Source organism: Sciurus vulgaris, assembly GCF_902686455.1.
Source record: "Sciurus vulgaris genome assembly, chromosome: 11".
Classification (NCBI taxonomy): domain Eukaryota; kingdom Metazoa; phylum Chordata; class Mammalia; order Rodentia; family Sciuridae; genus Sciurus; species Sciurus vulgaris.
The window spans coordinates 39,670,506-39,692,532 of NC_136472.1; the positions used below are offsets into that span (position 1 = coordinate 39,670,506).

At 35.8% G+C, this 22,027-nt stretch overlaps 1 protein-coding gene and 1 pseudogene across 2 annotated transcripts in view; one reads left to right on the forward strand and one right to left on the reverse strand.

Annotated features, from left to right (window-relative positions):
- The first annotated feature begins 4,141 nt into the window (after positions 1–4,141).
- CCDC73 (coiled-coil domain containing 73) overlaps positions 4,142–22,027 on the forward strand; it is a 192,696-nt gene continuing 174,810 nt past the window's right edge. The window contains exon 1 of the mRNA XM_079103074.1: positions 4,142–4,264. The gene's annotated coding sequence lies outside the window, so the exon portion shown is untranslated. The remainder of the gene's footprint in view (positions 4,265–22,027) is intronic.
- LOC306639811 (ferritin light chain-like) lies at positions 7,005–7,805 on the reverse strand (annotated as a pseudogene). Its single transcript has one exon. The product of its transcript is annotated as a ferritin light chain-like (transcript).

The following is a 22,027-nucleotide window of genomic DNA, read 5'->3' on the forward strand; positions in this document are numbered from 1 at the left end:
TTTTATGTTGGCATAGATAACTGGACTAGGTATCCTATTTGGCTACTAGAATAAAAATTCTGACGTTCAGAGAAGAAAAAACAAGGTAGGCTTAAGAGTTAAGAGAATATAGACATAAGCGTTGTAAGAAAAAGTTCTATGGGATAAGGGTGTCTACTTTAAAATGGATACTCAGAGTTTCTGACTTCCATAACCCTGTGAAGAATCCTGGCCTAGAGTGGATGATAAAGCCTTCCTTTTAGTCTTCAGTCTCATTCTTCCTCTCCTTCCCTACATAGTTGACAAATTGATGACAGGTACATGGGGTAGGTAGCACTGTTCCCAGTATGAATCCATTAAGACAATCTAATAAACATGTGATAATGGATAAAGAAACTGTGGTGCGGGGCTGGGGAGATAGCTCAGTCGGTAGAGGGCTTGCCTTGCAAGCACAAGGCCCTGGGTTCGATCCCCAGCACCCAAAAAAAAAAAAAAAAAAAAAAAAAAAAAAAAAAAAAAAAAAAAAAAGAAACTGTGGTGTATATACAGAATGGAATATTACGCAGCCATAAAGAAGAATACAATTATGGAATGTGCAGGTAAATGGATGCAGTTGCAGAATACCATGCTAAGTGAAATAAGCCAATCCCAAAAAACTAAAGGCCAAATGTTTTTCTCTGATAAGGGAATGAGGGAGAGAAGGGGGTAAGGAAAGAATGGAGGAATAGTGGATTGTGTAGAGGGAAATGAGAGGAAAGGAGCCAGTGGGGGGAAGGAAAGATAATGGAATGAGACAGACATCATTACCCTATGTACATGTATGATTACGTGAATGGTGTGACTCTACATGGTGTATAAACAGAGAAATGAAAAGTTGTACTCCATTTGTGTACAGTGAATAAAAAAATGTGACAAATAAATTCTATACAATGAGAATGTTATGATTACAGTAAGTGTTGTTTGTTCATTCACAATTTTTCCATTATTTTGGTTAATATTTAAAGTATCACTTTAGTGCACTATAATTTAATCATTTTATTTTGATATTTAGCTTTTTACCAATTTCATCCTATTATATACAATGCTGGAAGAAACATCTTTTTTTTCCTTCTCATGTTATTTCCTTATGCAAATTCCCAAGAATGAAGGGGGAAAAAAAGAGGAAACATTTTTTATTGTTTATTGTTTTTCTTGTGTTTTACCATGTTCCTTCCTAAAAAGTTGCACTATTCATAGAAGCACCAAGAGGATGTCAGTACCACTTTAATTATTTCCTCACCAGTAGTGGGTATTACAATTTAATAACAATTTTGCTAATCTAATGGGTGTAAAACACTAGAATCAAGTTCATTTTTATTTGTCATTCTTTGAGGAATTGCAAGGATGGTCATTTCATAGGTTCTCTCATTGTATGTAAAATAAATTCAAATACGGCTAAGGTAAGTGTACATAGTTATAAATTGAATATATAAGGATTTAGAATTTATCAAGATTTTTAACCCCCAGTGCTGGGGATTGAATCTAGGGCCTCATGCATGGCAGTCTACCATTAAACTACACCCCCAATATTAGACTTCATTAAGTTTTGTTAAATACTTCAACAATTAAAAAATTCCATGAATTTAAGTGATCACTGACATCATTCTGAAGTTTTTCCTGATCCTTCTCAGAATTAAAAAATGCATTTATTGTTTTAAACAATGTACCCCTTGAGTCCTATCTTTTTCATTTTGAGATTACTCACATTTTTATGTGTTATACCTGAAGTTTATGATGTATTTGAATTTACTGATATGCAATGTAGCTTCCTCAACAAACTATTTCAGAAGAGTTATTTTAAAAATTTAAGTATTTTAAACAGCACCATTATAAACACCCTGGTACATATTATTTCTGTCTGTCTTCATTTTGCATTTTCCCCTTGGAATGTTTCTCGAAATTGGGATTACTGGGCAAAAGATATGCTTAGTCTTATTGCTTTTGTTAACATAATGATGATCTTTTAAAAAAGTGATTAAAAAACTCTGGTTTTATTTATTTATTTATTTTATTTTTTGCAGTACTGGGTATTGAACCCAGTACTATAGGCACTATAACACTAAGCTGTATCTCCATTCCACTTTACTTTTTATTTTGAGGCAGGGTTTTGCTAAATTGCTAAGGCTGACCTCAAATTTGTGATCCTCCTATCTCAACCTCCTGAGTCACTGGGATTATAGGAGTGCATCATTGCACCTGGCACAAAGCTCTGGTTTTAAAACAGGTACATCAACTGAAACAAAGTTCTTTCCACTGAATTGAAACAACAAAATACAATTCTGAAAATTAAATCTTTCTTTTAGAAACAAACTATATTTTATCTTTACCAGCTGGTCTATTTGTGCTGCTATAAAAATACCACAGACTAGGTCATCTATAAACAATAGTTATTTATTTTTCACAGTTCTGGAGGCTGAGAAGTTCAAAATCAAGTCATTAACAGGTTGTGTGTCTGATGAGGGCTGATCTTTGCTTCCAAAATGATGCCTTAGTACTGTACCCTCTGGAGGGGAGGAACACTGTGTCTTACAGGGCAGAAGAGACAGAAGAACAAAAAGGGACATAAGGGCATTAATCCTGTTCACCAAAGCTCTGTCCTCATGATTCAATCACTTCATTGTGGCCACTCATAATACTCTTGCATTTCAGTTTAAGTTTCGATATGAATTTTGGAGGGAACAAAAATATTCAAACCAAATGCTAAACATTGAGAAAAATCCATAGGGTTGGAAGGGGATCCAGAAGTTATTAAGTTTAATTCATTAATTCTGTGCACCTTAGTTTCCTAACAGGCATAAAGTACATAGTAATAGGGTTATTATGAAGACTAAAATAAGCTCATTGTTTGGCACATAGTAAATTGTCAGTAAATATTATACATTACTAAGTCATTGCTGCTATGGTTAGTATATACCATACTCCATTCATTCATCTCATTTTTTTGGCATTTATATGCCAGGCATTGTGCTAGAACCTGGTATGCAAAAGTGAATAAAATTCAACTCTGCTTTCATAGAGCATGTGTTCTAGAATACAGACAATAAACAAATATGTCAAATTAGATGGTGACTGTTTTATGGAAAAAAAAGTAAGATAGGGTGTATGTGTACAGAGTAGTCAAGAGATGGTCTTGCTAGTATAGTGACATTTAGGCAAAAGTCTGAAGGAAGGGAGGGAGTAAAGAGTTTCAGAGTTTTGCTTGTAAATATGATCAGATAGAGACCACTTCAGATTTTGGTAGCATGCAAAAACTATATAGGCCTGAAACATGTTGTATTCATTATGAATGAATAGTCAACATAATATATTGAAACATACTGTTAAGTGCTGGAATAGGTGTGATTGTCAGTTATCAGAACTTTGGTTTCTTTCCTTTTTAATATTTCACTTTAAAAAATAAGTAACATTTAGGGCTTGAGATGAGGGTTAGTGGTAGAGTATTTGCCTGGCATACATGAGGCCCTGGGTTCAATTATTTTTTTGCATTGCAAACAAACAAACAAACAAACAACAACAAGAACAAAACCAGCATTTAATTTTTGGATGCGAAACACATTCACATGACTCAAACAGCATAAGAAAGTATTCAGTGAAAAGTCTCCCTCTCTTTTGTACCTGATGCTCACAGCTCCTACTGCTGCCAACAGGTAACACAAATTTTCTAATCCTTCCAAAGACTTTTTAAGAAACATACATAGAGGGGCTGGGGTTGTGGCTCAGAGGCAGAACGCTTGCCTAGCACGTGTGAAGCACTGGGTACGATCCTCAGCACCACATAAAAATAAAGTCATTGTGTCCATACACAACTAAAACAAAAACAAAAACCAATAACGAAAAACCTGACACGTGAATAATGTTGCACTTAAAATCACTGAACATCCAGAGATATCGTTCCAGGAGCTTGTATATTAACAACAAAAAAATAAAAATAAAATCGAAGACATTTCGCCCCAGGTTCTTAAAGTTACCCATTCAGCAAGCCCAAAAACCAGGACACCCATGCAGGAAAAGGCGACCCGGAAGTGCTCTGGGCTGGGGAACCGTGAACCGGAAGTGCTTGACTCTTCCGCGCGGTGACAGCCTCCTGGTGGGCTCTTTAGGAGGCAGCCCTTGTCCTTGGCTCCGCGGTTCACTTAAAGGTTTGTCCTGCACTTGTGACTGTCTGACCTACAGGTTCCAAGCTCTGACTTTCGAGGGACCACCTTGCCCTGGAGTCTTCTGTCAGATCGTGTCTAGAATCTTCCATGTAAGTGAACACCGCCCTAGGCTGACGCCTGTCAGGTTGTGTCTAGAATTTTCCACGTAAGCAAACACCAATCCAGGTGGACTCCTGTCAGGTTGTGTCTAGAATCTTCCACCCTAAACCACCCCAGTGTCGGCTGCGGGTTGGCAATGGCGGTCTTGCCTAACCTTCGTAGAAAAGCTCGTTTGCCTTAGGATGTGTGTTTTCTTTTAAATCCCGTGTTTGCCTTATAACTATATTATAAATGTTGGTCATTTTGGTGAGAATTTTCAAACAAGTCTGTCGTTCAAAGTTTGCAGCAACTTTTAAACTTTGATGAGTGAAATTTGAATTTCGCCCATGGATAATAGTTTGCGACATGTTTTCACGATAGTGCAAAAATTATTCGTGAATAATTCTGTTAGTTGTGGAAGTGTGTGAATACCCAAGGAAATTTGTAGATTTTTTTCTTTATTCTTCGGGTAATTTTATTCTTTAGAAGTGCCTTGTACAAGCAAAATTAGATGGAATTTCCCTGGGAAAAAAATGACTGTTTTGCTAATCTGGATAATGCTTAAATGTAGATTTAAATTTTTTGCATCATTGCTTCAATCTTCCACTTCACTTTGCTTTTGGAAAAAAAAAATCAGTGATAATTCTTAAGGCATTTATGGGAACCTTATAATCACCATGCTCAGTTTAGAAAGAGTGTGAGGATTCCACTAAGACTTCCATTTAGGAATTCTAAGAAATTCTTAGAAACTCTCTAACACTTGATTATTTGCTATTTTGCCTTGGTTGTGAAAAATGCCAGTAACTTTCATTGTTTTGAACCTTGAAGGAGAAACCCTTATTGAAATATTCCAACATGGAAATCAGCGAATACGATGTGGTGGAATTTATTCTAGTCCTTCATTATTCTTGTCTATGTCTATTTTTTCAGTGTTGTTGATAAGAATCCCAAGTTTCAATGTTGGCCTGAGTTAGTTGCTGAATTTTGAAAACTTAGATTTTCCACTTTGATAATTTATAGCGTGCTAATGGTAGCTTGAGCAAACATTTTAATTTTTATATTGCTTCATACCATGGTTGTCAGAAAGAAACCTAATTATTCTGTAGATTTTAAAATTATAATGCCCACTAGGCGGCAGCATAGTGTTTTTAAGTTTCTTTAGCCCGGTGGATCTCATGACCATACTAATGCTGTGATAGTGTCATTCTGAAAGTAATAGATATCGTAAGGTGCTTATTACAGGTGCCATTACCTGGACTAAATGATTTATGTGAATTATCTCATTTAATCCTAAATTAACCCTAAGTTCTGTGACAATGATATTCCTTCTATTCTCCATATATGAGGAAACAGGGAGAGATTTTAAAAAAACACATACAAAGTAAGTAACTGCACAGTCAATAAGTAGTGGAGCCAGATTTGAAACCAGGTGCTTAATTGATATTCATGCTAAACAAATTAAAGTTATTGTTAAGTTTGACCAAATTTTGAAGGACCCATAATTAAGATAAGAAATCTGACAGTGGGTATTCAAAAGCCGGTAAGAATTGAGCATTGGTTTTATATAATGTGCCTCAATATTTTATATAATGTGCATGTGGGGGTTGTGGTTGCCAAATCACAGTATTTCCCAAATTGTGTTCCAAGGATTATGAGTCCTGTGAGATATTTTAATTAAAAAAAAAAGTTCTGTCACCAGAGGTGCTCTTGGAATTCATTAAAGACTCTAAAACATCCTGCAGCAAAGGAACATGTTTAACTCAACTTTTTTTTAACTCATAGTGTTCTTAATTTTTTTCTTATAGCTCACAGTTTAAGTGTATATGGTGGCACTTGCCTGTGATCTCAGTGACTCAGAAGTCTAAGGCAGGAGGATCAAAAGTTCAAGGCCAACCTCAGCAACTTAGCAAGGCTTTGAGCAACTCAGTTGTATCAAAATAAAAACTAAAAAGGACTGGGAATGTAGCTTAGTGATAAATTGCTCCTAGGTTCAATTCCCAGTAGCACAAAGAAAAAAAAAAATACATTTTACATGCAGGCTAGTATATGTTCCTGAAATAAAAACATGAGGTAATATGTTTCCCATGAGCAATGTACTGTTTTTTTTTTTTTTTTTTTTTTTTGGTACCAGGGATTGAACCCAGGGTTTCTCAACCACTGAGCCACATCCCCAGGCCATTTTCATAATTTATTTAGAGACAGGGTCTCACCAAGTTGCTGAGGGTGACTTTGAACTCTCAGTCCTCCTGCCTCAACCTCTGGGGCCATTGGGATTGATTTCTTGACTCATGAATGAGTTACAACCTGTAGTTCTACTGTACTAGACTATGGTGTCTTATTTTCCTATTTATTAGTGGACCATACATTGGGAAACTATTTAAGGGGCTGAAGTCAAAGGAAGCAATTATTTAATGGTAAGTACCTTTGTTGACAGATTGTGTTTTTCTATCAGTCCTGGTAACAGTTGAATGGAAACAGAGATATGAAGTTTTAGAAGAGAATCTTTCATGTAGTTAAATACTTAACAAAAATATTTTATTATAAGTGACCATATATATTCTATCAGATAGTGACTTTTTCTGTTCCTGGATATTTATTACTGGTTACTGTTTTTTTGTTACTGATATTTAGGTTGTTTCCAACTTACTTCTTTCTTTCTTTTCTTTCTTTTTTTTTGCTGGAAAAAGCTTTCTTTTCATTTGGTCCAAAGTTTGGGAGGGGCTCCACGGTGGTTAAAAAGCTGCCTAGGGGTTAGAGAGAGCTAGGCTCAGGCCAAAGCTCTGATGCATGGATATGCAAAGGAGCCCCACCTAAGGCCACACTGCTCCAGGGCCTTCTAGTCATGCTTGAGAGTGAGACTTTCCAAGAGATACTTGCCCAGGCCAGCCAAGTGGTGTCCTCTCTTCCTGATGAGCTTCACCTCCTCATCAAGGAAGTGGTTCTCCAGAAAGTCACAGAGATGTGGGTCTGTGCCGGTAGAGCCCAAGGCATGAAGATCCAAAATGGCTTGGTTCCAGTTCTTCTCCAGGGTCAAGGCAGCTTCCATGGCATCCTGGGTGTTGCCCCACTCATCTTGAGAAGGTTTCTGCACGTCCTGCAAGAGGGCGCAGCCGCAGCTTTGGTTTTGCATCTCCAGGAGATGCTCGGAGGCCATGCGCTGTTCCTCGGCCAACGCAGAAGAAGTGGCCCATGCCCTCTAGAGCCACATAGTCACGGTGGAAATAGTAGCCCAGCGAGAGGTAGGTGTAGGAGGCCTGCAGATGTAAATTGACCAAGTGGTTGACGGCAGCTTCCACCTCGGGAGAATAATTCTGACGAATCTGGGAGGCCATGGTTGGTGTCAATAAGGAGCAAACCACAAAAAAACGGAGTTAGCTGGTCCCAGAAGCAGGAGGTGGGCGAGAAGATAGTCCCGGAGATTGTAAATGGAGATCAGATTGGAAGGCGATTGGAAACTAGAAGAAAAGGGAGTCCCTGGGTCTGTTCCGTCCAAACACTGTTGAAGCAAGAGACAGATCTGCAAGACCTCCAAGCGTGATGGTTCTCTTTCTTTTATTAATATGTAGTAGTAAGCAAGAACAGAACAATTTTGTATATTAGAATTTCCCAGATATGTTCTTTGGAATACATGTTTCCCAGAATATTTGTCTGTTTTAAAAAAGGAAGTCTTTTAGTCAAGGTAAACTTGAGAAATATGGATTAAATAGGTTCTCCTTATGCTAGTGGAACTGTTAATCTTCCTGGAAGTTAGGTGTAGCATTTCTCAGATGTATTTGATTGTGGCACTATTTTTAGAGATATATCTTGTGCACTTTGTTCCCCTGAAAACACACTTTGGGAAATGATCATGTCAGTAATTAAGGCAAAAATGTTTTTGTTGTAATGTACATTGAGGTGATTAATTTTTATTATAAATTATTCACATACTTTTTATAGGCCATTTTAAAAAATTAATGTCAACATATCAGAGAAGTGGATCAGGAAGCCATTCAACTTTCTTGATTTTCTTATGACCCATGAAGACTTTCCATTAATAAAACAGAAAAAGCCTTGTCAGGTGTAAGGACACACACCTGTAATTCTAGCTACTTGGAAGGATGAGGCAGGAGGGTGGCAAGTTTGAGCCCAACCTTGGCAATTTAATGAGACCCTGTCTCACAAAAATTATAAAGGACTGGGGATGTAGCTCAGTGGTAGAGCTGCTTGTCTAGCATGCATGAGGCCCTGGTTAGATCCCTAGTACTGGGGGGAAAAAAGAAAAACCTTAATGAAATTGTCTGGCACTGATTAATTTTACATAAAACCACAACTTTTATTTTCAAGTTTTATTTAAGTTTCAACTTTTATTTAAGTTCAGCGAGCAATAGATTGCTAGTTGTGTTAGAAAGTAATTTTTGCAATATATTTCTTGTTATTTGGAAAATTGTGGAGTTTTTTAAAATTTATAATTGTTTTAAGAAATCTTTGAAGATCTTTCCTATATTTTATTTGTAAGGTGGCCAAAATTAGTGTTTTATGTACTTGATCCAAAGGTCTCTCTTGTTTTAGACAGTTGAATTTATTGTAATTCTGTTAGTTCATACTATGGTTTCATAGTAATCCTTTTATGGGAATAGTTTTCGATTCTCTTGTTTCACACACCTGAAGCCATTCATGTGTATTTCTAAATTTCTAAAACTCAAATGTAAAACCCCTCCCTCCATTTCTCCTCCTCTTCCTCCTTCTTCTCTCTCCTCCTCCCTCTCCCCCTCCCCGCTACTCCTCCTTCTTGTTCTCTCTCTCTCTCTCTTCTGGGGATTGAACTCTGGGGCACTTGACCACTGAGCCACATCCCCAGCCCTATTTTGTATTTTATTTAGAGACAGGGTCTCACTGAGTTGCTTAGCACCTTGCTTTTGCTGAGGCTGGGTTTGAACTTGCAATCCTCCTGCCTCAGCCTCCGGAATGGCTGGGATTACAGGCATGTGCCACAGTGCCCAGCAAAACCTTTCTTTTCTTAGAGAGAAATTTGGCAAAGATCTGACTGTGAATAGAGACTATTTTACTCATAATAGTGTGTCTCTTTCAAGAAACTCTGTTTTTTCAAAATTTTATGTAATGTTAAGATGTTTGAGAATCAGTCTAACAAAAGAGGTGAAAGACCTATACAGAAAGAAATAGAAGAGCTTAGAAGATGGACAGATCTCCCATGCTCTTGGGTTGGCAGAGTTAACATTGTCAAAATGACCATACTACCAAAAACATTATACAGATTTAATGCAATTCCCATTAAGGTCCCAATGACATTCTTCATAGAAATGGAAAAGCAGTCATGAAATTCATTTGGAAAATTAAGAGACCCAGAATAGCCAAAGCAATCCTTAGCAAGACAAGTGAAGCAGGAGGCATCACAATACCAGACCTTAAATTATACTGCAGAGTCATAAAACAAAAATGGCATGGGGGGCTGAGGTTGTGGCTCAGTGATAGAGTGCTTGCCTAGCACATGTGAGGTCCTGGGTTCAATCTTCAGCACCACATAAAAATAAATAAAGATATTTGTCCATCTACAACTAAAAAAACAAAACAAAACCAAAAAACAAAACAAAAAAAATGGCATGGTATTGGCACCATAACAGATATGTAGACCAGTGGTACAGAATATAAGACACAGAGACAATCCTACGTAAATACATATCTCATACTAGATGAAGGTGCTAAAAATATAAATTGGAGAGAAGATAGCCTCTTCAACAAATGGTGCTGGAAAAACTGGAAATCCATATGCAGCAAAATTAAATTAAACCTCTATCTCTCACCCTGCAAAAAAAATCAACTCAAAGTGGATCAAGGACTTATGCACTAGAACAGAGACCTTATGCCTAATAGAAGAAAAAGTAAGCTCAAATCTCCACCAGGAACTGACTTCCTTAATGTGACTCCTAAAGCGCAAGAAGTAAAATAAAGAATCTATAAATGTGATGGAGTCAAATTAAAAAACTTCTTCATAGCAAAGGTTATAATCATTGTGAAGAGACAGCCTAATCAGAATGGGAGAATATCTTTACCACCTGTACCTCAGAGTAGTAATCTCCAGGATTTATAAAGAACTCAAAAAACTTAACACCAAAAAACCAAATAACCCAATCAATAAATGGGCTAAGAAACTGAACAGACACTTCACAAAAAAGGAAATACAAGTGATCAACAAATATCTCTAGCAATTAGAGAAATGCAAATTAAAACTAACTGAGATTCCATCTCACTCCAGTCAGAATGGCAATTATCAAGAATACAAGCAACAAATAATGTTGGTGAGGATGTGGGAAAAAGGTACACTTATACGTTGCTGGTGGAACTATAAATTGGTGCACCCACTATGGAAAGCAGTACGGAGATTCCTCGGAAAACTTGAAATGGAACCACATTTGACCCAGTTGTCCCACTCCTCCGTTTATATCCAAAGGACTTGAAATCAGCATACTACAGTGACATAGCCACATCAATGTTTAAAGTAGTTCAACTGACAATAGCTAAACTATGGATCCAACCTAGGTGCCTGTCAACAGATGAATGGATAGAGAAATTGTGGTATATATATATACAATGGAATATCACTCAACCTTAAAGAGAATGAAATTATGGCATTTGCTAGTAAATGAATGGAACTGGAGAATATCATGCTAAGTGAAATAAGGCGATCTCCAAGCGCCAAAGACTGAACGTTTTCCTGATGTGTGGATGCTAATTCACAATAAGTGGGGAGGGCTAGGGAAGAATAGAGGTACTTTGTATTAGAGGGGACTGAAGGGAGGGGAAGGGAGGGGTTATGGGGCTAGGAATGATAGTAGAATGATTGGACATTATTACCCTAGATGCATATATGACTACATGAGTGGTGTATTCTACATCATGAACAACCAGAAGAATGAGAAGTTATATTCCATTTATGTATGATGTGTCAAAATGCAGTCTACTCTTATGTATAACTAATTAGAACAAATAAAAAAATATAAAAACTATTTCCTATGGGCAAACCCACAGTAACAAGGACCTCCTGCTGGCCCCATCTTCCTAAAGGTTCCACCATTTCCCAGTAGTTCCACCTTGCAGACAAATCCTTCAATCACAGATACAATTAAACCACATCCAAATCATAGTAGGCAGCAATATATGCTACTCCCAAATATGCCATGTTAGACTAAGGATTATTTTGAACTGAAGGCAATTGAGAAGAAGTGAATACAAGAAAAATTCTCTTACTTCCCTTAATTTACCTAAAAGCAGAGCATAAATTTGGAAAGGTGTCTTCCCTTCCTACCAGGAAGGATAGATACTAATCACTAGAAACAGCTGCAGACCTATATCAACTCAGAGACAGCACCCTGAGGGCTATCCAGAATTCAGAAATGGGAAAGAACCTATTCTAGGCTTTGATTGGAGGAGAGAAGAGGCTAGGAGAAAGGATTCTGCATAGGAGGCTGGGCACAGGCAGGGACAAGAATTCAGAAGTGTTGTTAATGAAGTTAGTGCAGGAAGTCCCCCAGATAGGCATGTTAAAGGAAAAATTACAACAAATCTAATTTGTCAGATGTTAATTGACTTTACTTCAATTCTAGAATCAGGAAGCAGTCTGAACTAAATAAAGATGGTTAAGGACACTCCTTCCCACCACAGGAGCAGATTATATTTATAGCCAGAGACAAGGAAGTGACATACAGAAAACAAAGGGAAGTACAGAGATAGCTTAACTGGTTACAGCTTCTGTCTTATTTGACTATGGTTTGAATGGTTGGCTGGTTGTGATTGGCCAATATTCAGTTACAAGAGTTTTACAAGTGCAGTGAGGGTTCACTGTATTCGAAGGGACCTTTAAGTTAAACTTAAAATATTTATGGAGGCAGCTTTTGGCCAAACTTGATTGGATTTAACAGGCATAAACTATTATTTCTGAACTATTTTATTCACCTTGCCTGTTAAGACAGTTTCCAAGTATCTTGTTCATTCTCTCCAGGAAAAGAACAGCACTGGAGTTAAGAGGGGAGAGCTTTTGTAACTAGTTTTCCTGGGTTTAAATCTCAGCCCACTTCTTTCTAGTGGTGAGTCCTTTGGCAAGTTACTTCACTTGACTGAGACTCAGTTTTCTCATCTGTAAAAAGTGGGGGAGCAATCATTCCTATCTCCTTAAGTGAGATGAATATTGAATGACACCTTGACTTAATGTAGGGCAACAGAAGGAATTACTTAAAGTTATAAAACCCTTTTCTTCTCTTAAACTGAACATCTGGACTTTTATTTTTTAATAGATAACCTATAAATGTTGATTTCAACAATAAATATAGGACATTTATCCCTAATTAAAAATTATGTAATATATAATAATTTAGTAAAATAACTATGAAATGTCCATTGTTTTCAAGTTTTTTTTTCCCCCCACTTGGAACTTAACAAACCTTTTACAAACACACATGAAAAAAAAAAAACCAAACAAACATGAGACAGTTAATGAAAAAAGTGATATTTCTGGACTTTTGTTTTAAGACAAGGGTTTATTAAATAGTTAGGTCTTCACTAAGTTGCTGGGACTGGCCCTGGAGCTTGCAATCCTTCTGCCTTAGCCTCCTGAGTCACTGGGATTATAGGTGTGTGCCACCATGCTGGACTAAGAAAAAAATATTTATGGCAGTATTATAAATTGATATAATAAAAGCAAAATTTATGTGAAATACACAATAAGAGAATGGTGCAGTATACACAATAAGGTACTAATCTTGATTTGGACAATAAATCTGTTTCAAAAAAGAAGTTGGTGTGAGATGGATTCATTAAAAAAAATCACTGAAGAGATGGAATTTTATCTAGTTTTTAAATATGTCTAAACAGAGTGTAGGGCAAGTTATCCAATATAAGAAAGTAGAATGTGTGCAAATATTAACTCAAGCTCCTTAACATGCCATAAAAGATTCCGTATAACTTGTCTGCTTCTTAAACCTCATCTTGACCCATCTTTCATGTGACTCCACCCTCCCAAAACTGTTTTAGTTTTCATTTAAAATTATATTTCAGTCATTCGTGCCTTTGCTTATACTCTTTTTCCTCTAAAATACCCTTGCCTAAATTTTCAATTTACTAATGTTTTAATTTTTAACATTTTAAGTCTTAGCTCAGATGTCTTCTTTACCAGGAAGTCTGACCTTCCCAAGTTGTCCCTGATTTTCCTCTGCTGAATTAGAAGCCTCATCCTTGTGCTACCATAATATTCTTTACAGATCTCTATCATTGCCCATGATCATATTATATTATTTTTGAACATCTCTCTATCAGAGTTCCTTGAGAATAAGCCCCCACAACTCTTTTTTTTTTTTTTTTTCTGGTACCAGAGCTTGAACCCAGGGGGAATTTAACCGCTAAGCCATATCCTTAGTCCTTTTCTATATCTTATTTAGAGACAAGATCTTGCTAAGTTGCTTAGTGCCTCACTAAGTTGGTGAGAATGGCTTTTAACTCACGATTCTCCTACCTCAGCCTCCTGAGCTCCTGGGATTACAGGCATGTGTCGCCACACTTGTCTGTAAGTCTCTATTTTTTAGTCACACATTTTTTTTTTCTAATTAAAATAATTTTTATTTTTACAGACTGCATTTTGATTCTTTGTACACAAATGGGGTACAACTTTTCATTTCTATGGTTGTACACAATGTAGATTCACACCATTCATGTAATCATACATATACATAGGGTAATACTGTTTCATTCTACTATCTTTCTGTCCTCCACCCTCTTCCGTCATACATTTTCAATATAGAATATAGAAGGGGCTCAATAAATGTTGAATGGTGAATGACTTTTTTTCTGTTTCTTTTATTTGCTTACATTAATATTTTCATGCTTAAGGTACTCCTTATTTCTGCTATTCCAAAGTTTTTGTTTAAATACATTCAGATTTATACTTAATGTTATCGTCTATTTCTTTTTGGAACCTCAACAGTCTTTGTACTTTGGCCTTTCACCTTTCCTTCACTCTACTCTAAGGAACAGAAGAATATTATTTCTTTTCTCCCCCTAAGGCTAATAATTCATTGATGTATTTCCCCTCTACCCAGCTCCCTTTTATCATGTGGTGTGTATCTATTTGTGGTTTTTTTTTTTTTTTTTTTGGGTACTAGGGATTGTAACCACGGGTACTTTACCATTGAGCCACATCCCATGTCCTTTTTTATTTTTTATTTTGAGACAGGGTCTCATTAGGTTGCTGAAGCTGTCTGGTACTTGTGATCATTCCCACCATAGCCTCCTGAGTTGCTGGGATTACAGGCATGCACTGTTGCCCCTGGCCCCTTTTTTCATATTTAAGGACTTGATCTTCCTTGGCCTCTTTCTGTAAGATGTAACATGTTCGTTTCTCCCCTATCCTCTACCACCTTAAATCACACATCACATTTCTTATGTGGAAAATGCTGATCAGCGACCTCATCAGTGGTTATTTGTATTTTCCAATTAAGTTTGTACCAGTAACAGCTACCTTTCCATTCATCAGTGAAATTCCCCAAATGTTTATCTCAAAATCCTTCTGTAGTACCTGTTTGTTGAATTCCTCAATAGCCTAAGGTCCATAGATTAAGAATATGAGTTTTATAGCTAGAATTACACTAGATACCACTCATTTAATTGGTTATTATATTAATAATTTTTCGATGAGATGAGATATTTACAAATAAATAAGTCAAAGAAAATTTAGATTTAGCAGCTTTATTTTACAGATGAAGTGAATGCAACTTGGGCATTGGGGACTTTGAACTCTGAAGCTTAGAATACTTTTTAAAAAATTAAAAAAAATCTGTCTTTTATATCATGCTTGTTGTTATGTCTGGGGTTATACTTACTTAAATACGTGCATTATCCTTTCTAGGTTGTAAATACTTTGGGGTTAAAGAACATTAATCAAATTTGTGTCACCTGTAGTTTCTTGAACAGAGTTAGTGAAACATTATTCTTATTCTTTATTATCTCCATATAAAAAGTCTACTTTTAAAAAATCCAGGTACTGGTGGAATAACTCAGTGGTAGAGCACTACCTAGCATGCATGATTTCCTGGGTTCAATCCCTTGCACCATAAAAACAAAACAAAGCAATCCAGATAGGAGTGGTGGAGAGTGCCTATAATTTCAGCTACTTTGTAGGTGAGGCAGAAGGATCAATTGAGCTTAGAAGTTTAGGGTCAGCTGTGCAACATAAAATGAACTTTTCTCTTAAAAAATTGTATACAGATACTCTTTCATTTCCTTCACTATATTATTATTCTCTTCTAGGTCTTTTCTAGTTTTGCGATGTCTTTCTAAAAGTTAATCTTAGTTACAGGAAACATTCTACATGGGCCATCTTCTTCATGGTTTCTAAGTATCCTTCTTCCCACCTTTTCTGAAGAATTAAGAGTGATCTGTTCTATTCAGTGCTGTATGCAGTTCAACAAATACTAAGTGCCTGCTTTTTTGTAAATTATTGTATTTGGCAGTGGGAGAATATAGAAGTGAGTAAGCCTTGGTCATTGGTCAAGAACATACAATATAATGGCTAAGGCAACCATTGCTAATACAGGATAGAAGATGATGAGTGCAAATGCCGTCAGTTCCAGTTTGGCATGTATGCTATACGGGAAAAAAGAGACTTCATGGTTCTTTGCGTTAGAGGGGCTACATCTTAGGAAGTGTAATATTTAAAATACTATTAGATCAAAAAGGGTCTTGATGGAGTTAAGGAGGTTCCCAATGAATCTTATGTCCATCCAAAATCAGATAATTAGTGTTTATATATTTTTAGATCATGTTTTATATTTTCAATCTTTTTCATTCTACACATGCACCACTTTGTATATAATGAATAACTATAGTTTTGTACACCAAGTTTCATTTTTTTGTGACAAATGTGATCCATATTTTACATTTAAATTCAATATTAATAATTACTTATGAAAGAGATCTATTTATCTGATTAATTTGGCATTAAGTGCAAGTTATAAGAGTACCTCTAAGAATAAAAGACAATGTGATGAAATCAACGTGATATATTTAAGGAAAGAAAAGCAACTTGAAAGTTTTAGTTCTTTAACAAAGAATTTTTTGGGAAAAATTAGTTACTGAAAAATATTTTTTTATATTTGTGAAGCTATTGTTGACTATTTTGTTTATATTCTTTGAATGTTTTAGCTAATGTCAAAGCCTACCGATTGTTATTATGTGAAATGATAGTGTGAAATTGATGCTGTTATAGTATAACAATAAGGACGTGACTCATGTATTTTATGTACACATGCATTCAACTGTAGTGACAAATGGCTTCATGCTGTGTGATTAAATGCATATTAGCGTTTGCCCTAGGCATTTGATTATTACCATCTTTACTTCATTACATTACCACACTGTATGGCCATATAATTTATAAGATAATACACACATCACTTTGTTGCTGATAGGAATTATTCTGTTTTATGGATGGTGTCCTTTAATTTTGCCTTTCATGGATTATAAAATTGGTTAATATCTGCTGAAGTGAATCACTGGAGAAGCAAATAAAGATGTTGGCCTCAGGTCACAGTGTCATTTGTGATACTGGCAAAATCTTACAGGCTCATTTATCCCTGTACATGATTGATAACAGCATGGGTTAAATGGAGAAAGCTTTGCTTCCATTAAAGGATCATCATGAATGAAGACCTCCCACTTAAAAGTCAGGCATGATGAGAAGACAAGAGACTATCTACAGGTCAAATTAAATAACTTAAATAATTTAAGTAGAATGACAGTGTAATTTGTTCATTCTGTGTTATTACTCTGACCCCTATCAGGATTATAGGCTAGCTTACTTTTCACTGTAGAGTATTTAAGATGTAATTTTTAATAAATATTTTCAAAGATTTAAAATCCTTTATAGCCCTTAAATTGTTGTAAAATATGGACTTTTATTATATGCTTTTGAAAAAAAATTTTAAAAGAAAACTGCAATACTCACTGCAGTACTTTAAGCATTTTATAATGTATTGGCTTTACTTTAAAACAAATTTTTAATAATGAAATATTTATAATAAATATAAATAACAGGTAATAAATATGTATAATAAATATTGAAACTATTACAAGTAATAAATTTATTACTATAGGTTACTATAAATAAGTGAGCTACTTATAGGAATTCATTAGTAACAATTTGAAAGAAATGTTAAAATTAAAGCCAGGTGTGGTGACAGCTGCCTCTTATTCCAGCTGCTTGGGAGACAGAGACAGGAGGATGGCAAGTTTGAGGTTGGCTTGGGCAACTTAGTGAGACCCTGTCTAAAATAAATAAATAAATAAATAAATAAATAAATAGGACTGGGGTTGTAGCTTAGTAGCAGACCGTTTGCCTAGCATTCATGCAGAGTTCTGGGTTCAATTCCTAGTGTTGCAACAATAGCAACAACAACAAATCATCAATAACAAACAACAGCAAAACATAGCATTTTTTTTTTTCTTTTCTTTTTTTTTTTTGTGGTGCTGGGGATTGAAGCCAGGGCCTTGTGCATGCGAGGCAAGCACTCTACCAACTGAGCTACATCCCTAGCCCAAAACATAGCATTTTTTAATGGCCACTTTCCTATATGAAATCATTGTTTGAATTTATTCAAATTGTAGTACAAAATAGGGGAAAGCATATGTATTTTTTGAGATTCCTACAATAAAAGCTGTATTGAAATGTGAGCACATTTTGATCTGTTAAGAGTGAAAAACAGAAGAAGTTTCAAATTAAATATTACATATCTCTTTTAGATGACTAGAATGTTGAATACATATAACTATTTTCATTTTTTTTTCCCTTTTTATGGTGCTGGGGATTGAACCCAGGGCTTCGTGCATATTAGGCAAGGGTCTCCCACTGAACTACACACCCAATACCTTGTTTCTTTATTGAATTTTGAACCTCTACTATATTCTAGGACTTTATATGTATTTCCTTGTTTAATCCTCACATCCTATGAAGTAAATATCATTATCCCTATTGTATATATGATGAAACTGAAACTCAGAGGGGTCACACAGCTAAAAGGAGAAAGAATTTTAATTCACATCAGTGTGGATGATGTTATAGGAATCAAAAAAATGCATGTTTTTCTTAAAAGCAAACTGAAAATCATATTTTACCTCAAAACTTCAAAACTGGTTCATTTTCACGATATCATACTATCTATAGCAGCATTATACAACATTTTTTACAGTGACCCACAGTAAGAAATCCATTCCACATTGTGATCTAGTACACATAAATATATTCACATATACATATAATTAAAACAAAAGCTTTGTAAAGTATACCATATATGAAGATTGCTGATATATTTTAAATCTAATCTACTCTGTTGTGGCCTGACTTATGTATGAAAATTGTGACTAAATTGATTTATCTCTAAGGGTTCTGTACCAACTTAAAACATACAGTGAAGTTTTCCCTTTCATTATAAAAGTTATATATACCCTTATAAAAAAGAAGGATAAAGGGGCATAAAGTCACTTACACTGTTTTTCACAAGGATTATTCAGAAAAGAGGAACCTCAGTTGCCATTTTCTCATCTCCAGAGCAACTACTTAAAACTATCTTGGTGATTTTTTTTTTTAGACATTTACTTCTATATCTCTAGCTCTTTTACAAACAATGTGTTTATCATTGGTACTTATTGATTTTTCAGTTTTACATGTTACCTAATGACTTTCTGTAAAGAAAAATGATAATTCAGCCTTCTTTCATCTTTTACCCAAATCCATCCCCTTTACCTACTATTCATTCTCCCCACATAATTATATCTACTTTTTATTGTATCAGTATTTAGAGTTATATTATGACTACATGAATGCTGTTCACAGAACCATTGTAATATCCTGTGATTATTTTCTTCTCTATCTTAGCTTATTTTCCGTCATAGCTTATTTTTTAATGTATTCCTTACTTATTCTACCTCAGACTTCCCAGTTACATAAAATTGATACTAGTGATTTAAAACAGTCAGTAGTCTTTAATTGCATTATGTTGAGAAAGTTGCTGCCATAGCCTATTAAACTGCTTCATTGTGGAGTGATGGAGTACAGTGTCTCTGCTGTGTGTCATCTTGGTATCTTCACTCATCATCCCAAGGTTCCTTTTCCTCTCTTTCTTTATAGAATTGCTATATGTTGAATGTTTGTGTTTTCCCTTCCCCAAATCCATTTATTGAAACCTGATCACCAAATGTGGTGATCTTAGGAAATGGGACCTTTGGAAGGTGATTGGTTCCCTCATAAAAAGAGATTCCAGAGAGCTCTTTCATCCCTTCTACCAGTTAAGGACATAGCATGAAGATGGTCATCTATGAACCAGGAAGCGGTACCTCACCAGATACCAGGTCTGGCAGTACTTTGGTCTGGAACTTTTCAGCCTTCAGAATTCTAAGAAATCAATTTGTGTTATTTATAAGTCACCCATCCTTATCATATTTTATTATAGCACCCTGGACAGATGAAGACAAGAGTGCCCTGTTTTCTGGATCCTGTCTTCCTCTGTTATGGGGCTATCTGTAAGTAGCTTCCTGAGAAAGGTTGAATGGAAGGTAAATTGGATATTGTTTATCAGGGTCTTGGACATGCTATACCACTGAGCTGCATCCCCAGCCCAAATCACTTGTTGTCAGGAATGGGGAGGAAGAGTGGTGAGTGATATAAATCAAATTGCTTTTCAGTTTTTTCTACTGCTGACTTTATTTTCTCAGATCTATCCCTCCATCTGCTGCCCTCAAAAAATTTTTGGGCTGGGGACATAGCTCAGTTGGTAGAGTGCTTGCCTTGTAAGCAGAAAGCCCTGGGTTCAATCCCCAGCACCGCAAAAAAAAAAAAAAAAAGGAAGAAAAAAAAATTTTTGTTTTTGTCTCATTTCTATTCTCTTTGTCCTAAGTCTTACACTATAAATCACTCATTGTTATATTAGTGGAGTAAAACTAAATACCAGTGTTCAGTCCGCTACCTTAAATTGAAGACTGTGTCCTATTTTTGTTATTGTTGATGTTTGTGATGTTTATTTCTAACAAAACTTCATGACATAATTTTTTTTGTATTACTGTAAACCCCACAAACACAGTTCTGAGAAGCAATGTAATGCAATGGTTAAGGAAAAAAGCCGTGAACCATATTACTAGGTTCATATCCTCACTTTACCCCATACTTTGTAACCTTGGACAAGTTACTTTATCTCTTTATGCCTCAGTGTTCTCATTCATGAATGGAAATACTAATAGTAATTATAAAGTTGTTTGGAGAACTAGATATAAAGTATTAGAAGGGAGTCTTGCATGTAGTAAGTGCTTAACAAATATTAACAATTATTTTAAGTGGCTATACCACTACCAAATAGTGACTTTTTCTGTTACTGGATATTTAGGTTGTTTTCAACTTCTTTCTTTCTTTTATTAATATTTAGTAGTAAATTTTACTTCTAATAATATTTAGTAGTTATCATGTAACTTTTTTTTACCATGTAACTGTTAACATGGAACTTTTTCTGAATTTAGGGTTTTTTTTTTAAAATAGATTTTTAGAAGTGGAGTTAGTATAGCTGTGTGCAGTTTATGACTCTTGAGACATTTTATTTGTTTATTTTTGGCACCAGGAATTGAACCCAGAGGTGCTTAACCATGGAGCTACATCCCCAGCTCTTTTTAATTTTTATTTTTTATTTTGAGACAAGGTCTCACTAAGTTACTGAGGCTGGCTTTGAACTTGCAATCCTCCTGCCTCAGCCTCCCATGTCTCTGTGATTATAGGTGTGCGTCCACCATGCCTGGCTCTTGAGACATTTTAAGTTGTTTTTTTTTTTTTTTGAAAGGATTTCTTCCCTTTACATTTCTGTCTTGCTAATTTGATAGGTAAAAATGTCATTTACATATTTTTATATATTTCCATTAAGTCACTCACTTTAATAAAAAAGTCATTTTAATGTTATATATTAGCTCATATAGAGATGTATGGTAAACTGTTATGGAAAGTGATTGTTTATTGACCTGTATATACTCTTCTCCTTGCCTGAGGACTACCTGACGTTTCCCTAAGTGGTCCTCCTCACCTTCTCAGGCACATGATATTTATGAGATTAACCTGGATTGACTTCACCTCTAGCTTCAAAGGTTTTTTGTTGAACTTTGCTTCTATCAATCTTCTGAGCTCAGTAATTACCATAGTGATGATGGGACAGTAACCCAAGCAATCCCAAATAGGAGACCTTAGGACTCTTGTCAGAACATAAACTCTCTATTTCCTTTCCTTTCCCTTTTTCTTTTCTTTTGTTGGTACTGGAGATCAAATCCAGGCTTTGAGCACACTTTGCAAGTACTCTTAGCCCCTTTTGAAATTTTGAGACAGTTCTGACTAAACTTTCCAGGTTGGCCTGGAACTTGCCATCCTCCTATCTCAACCTCCTGAGTAGCTGGCATTATAGGTGTGAGCAACCAGTACTGGCTCAGATACTCTTTTGTTTGGGGTGGGGGTACCGGGGATTGAATTCAGAGGCACTCAAACACTGAGCCACATCCGAAGCCCTATTTTGTATTTTATTTAGAGAGAGGGTCTGAGTTGCTTAGTGCATTGCCGTTGCTGAGACTGACTTTTGAACTCGTGATCCTCCTGCCCCAGCCTCCCAAGCCACTGGGATTACAGGCGTGTGCCATAATGCCTGGCTCAGATACTCTCTTTCTTGTTGGAAGAAGGAACAAAGAAATATGTAGCCCTGGTGCTACTTGCAGTATTT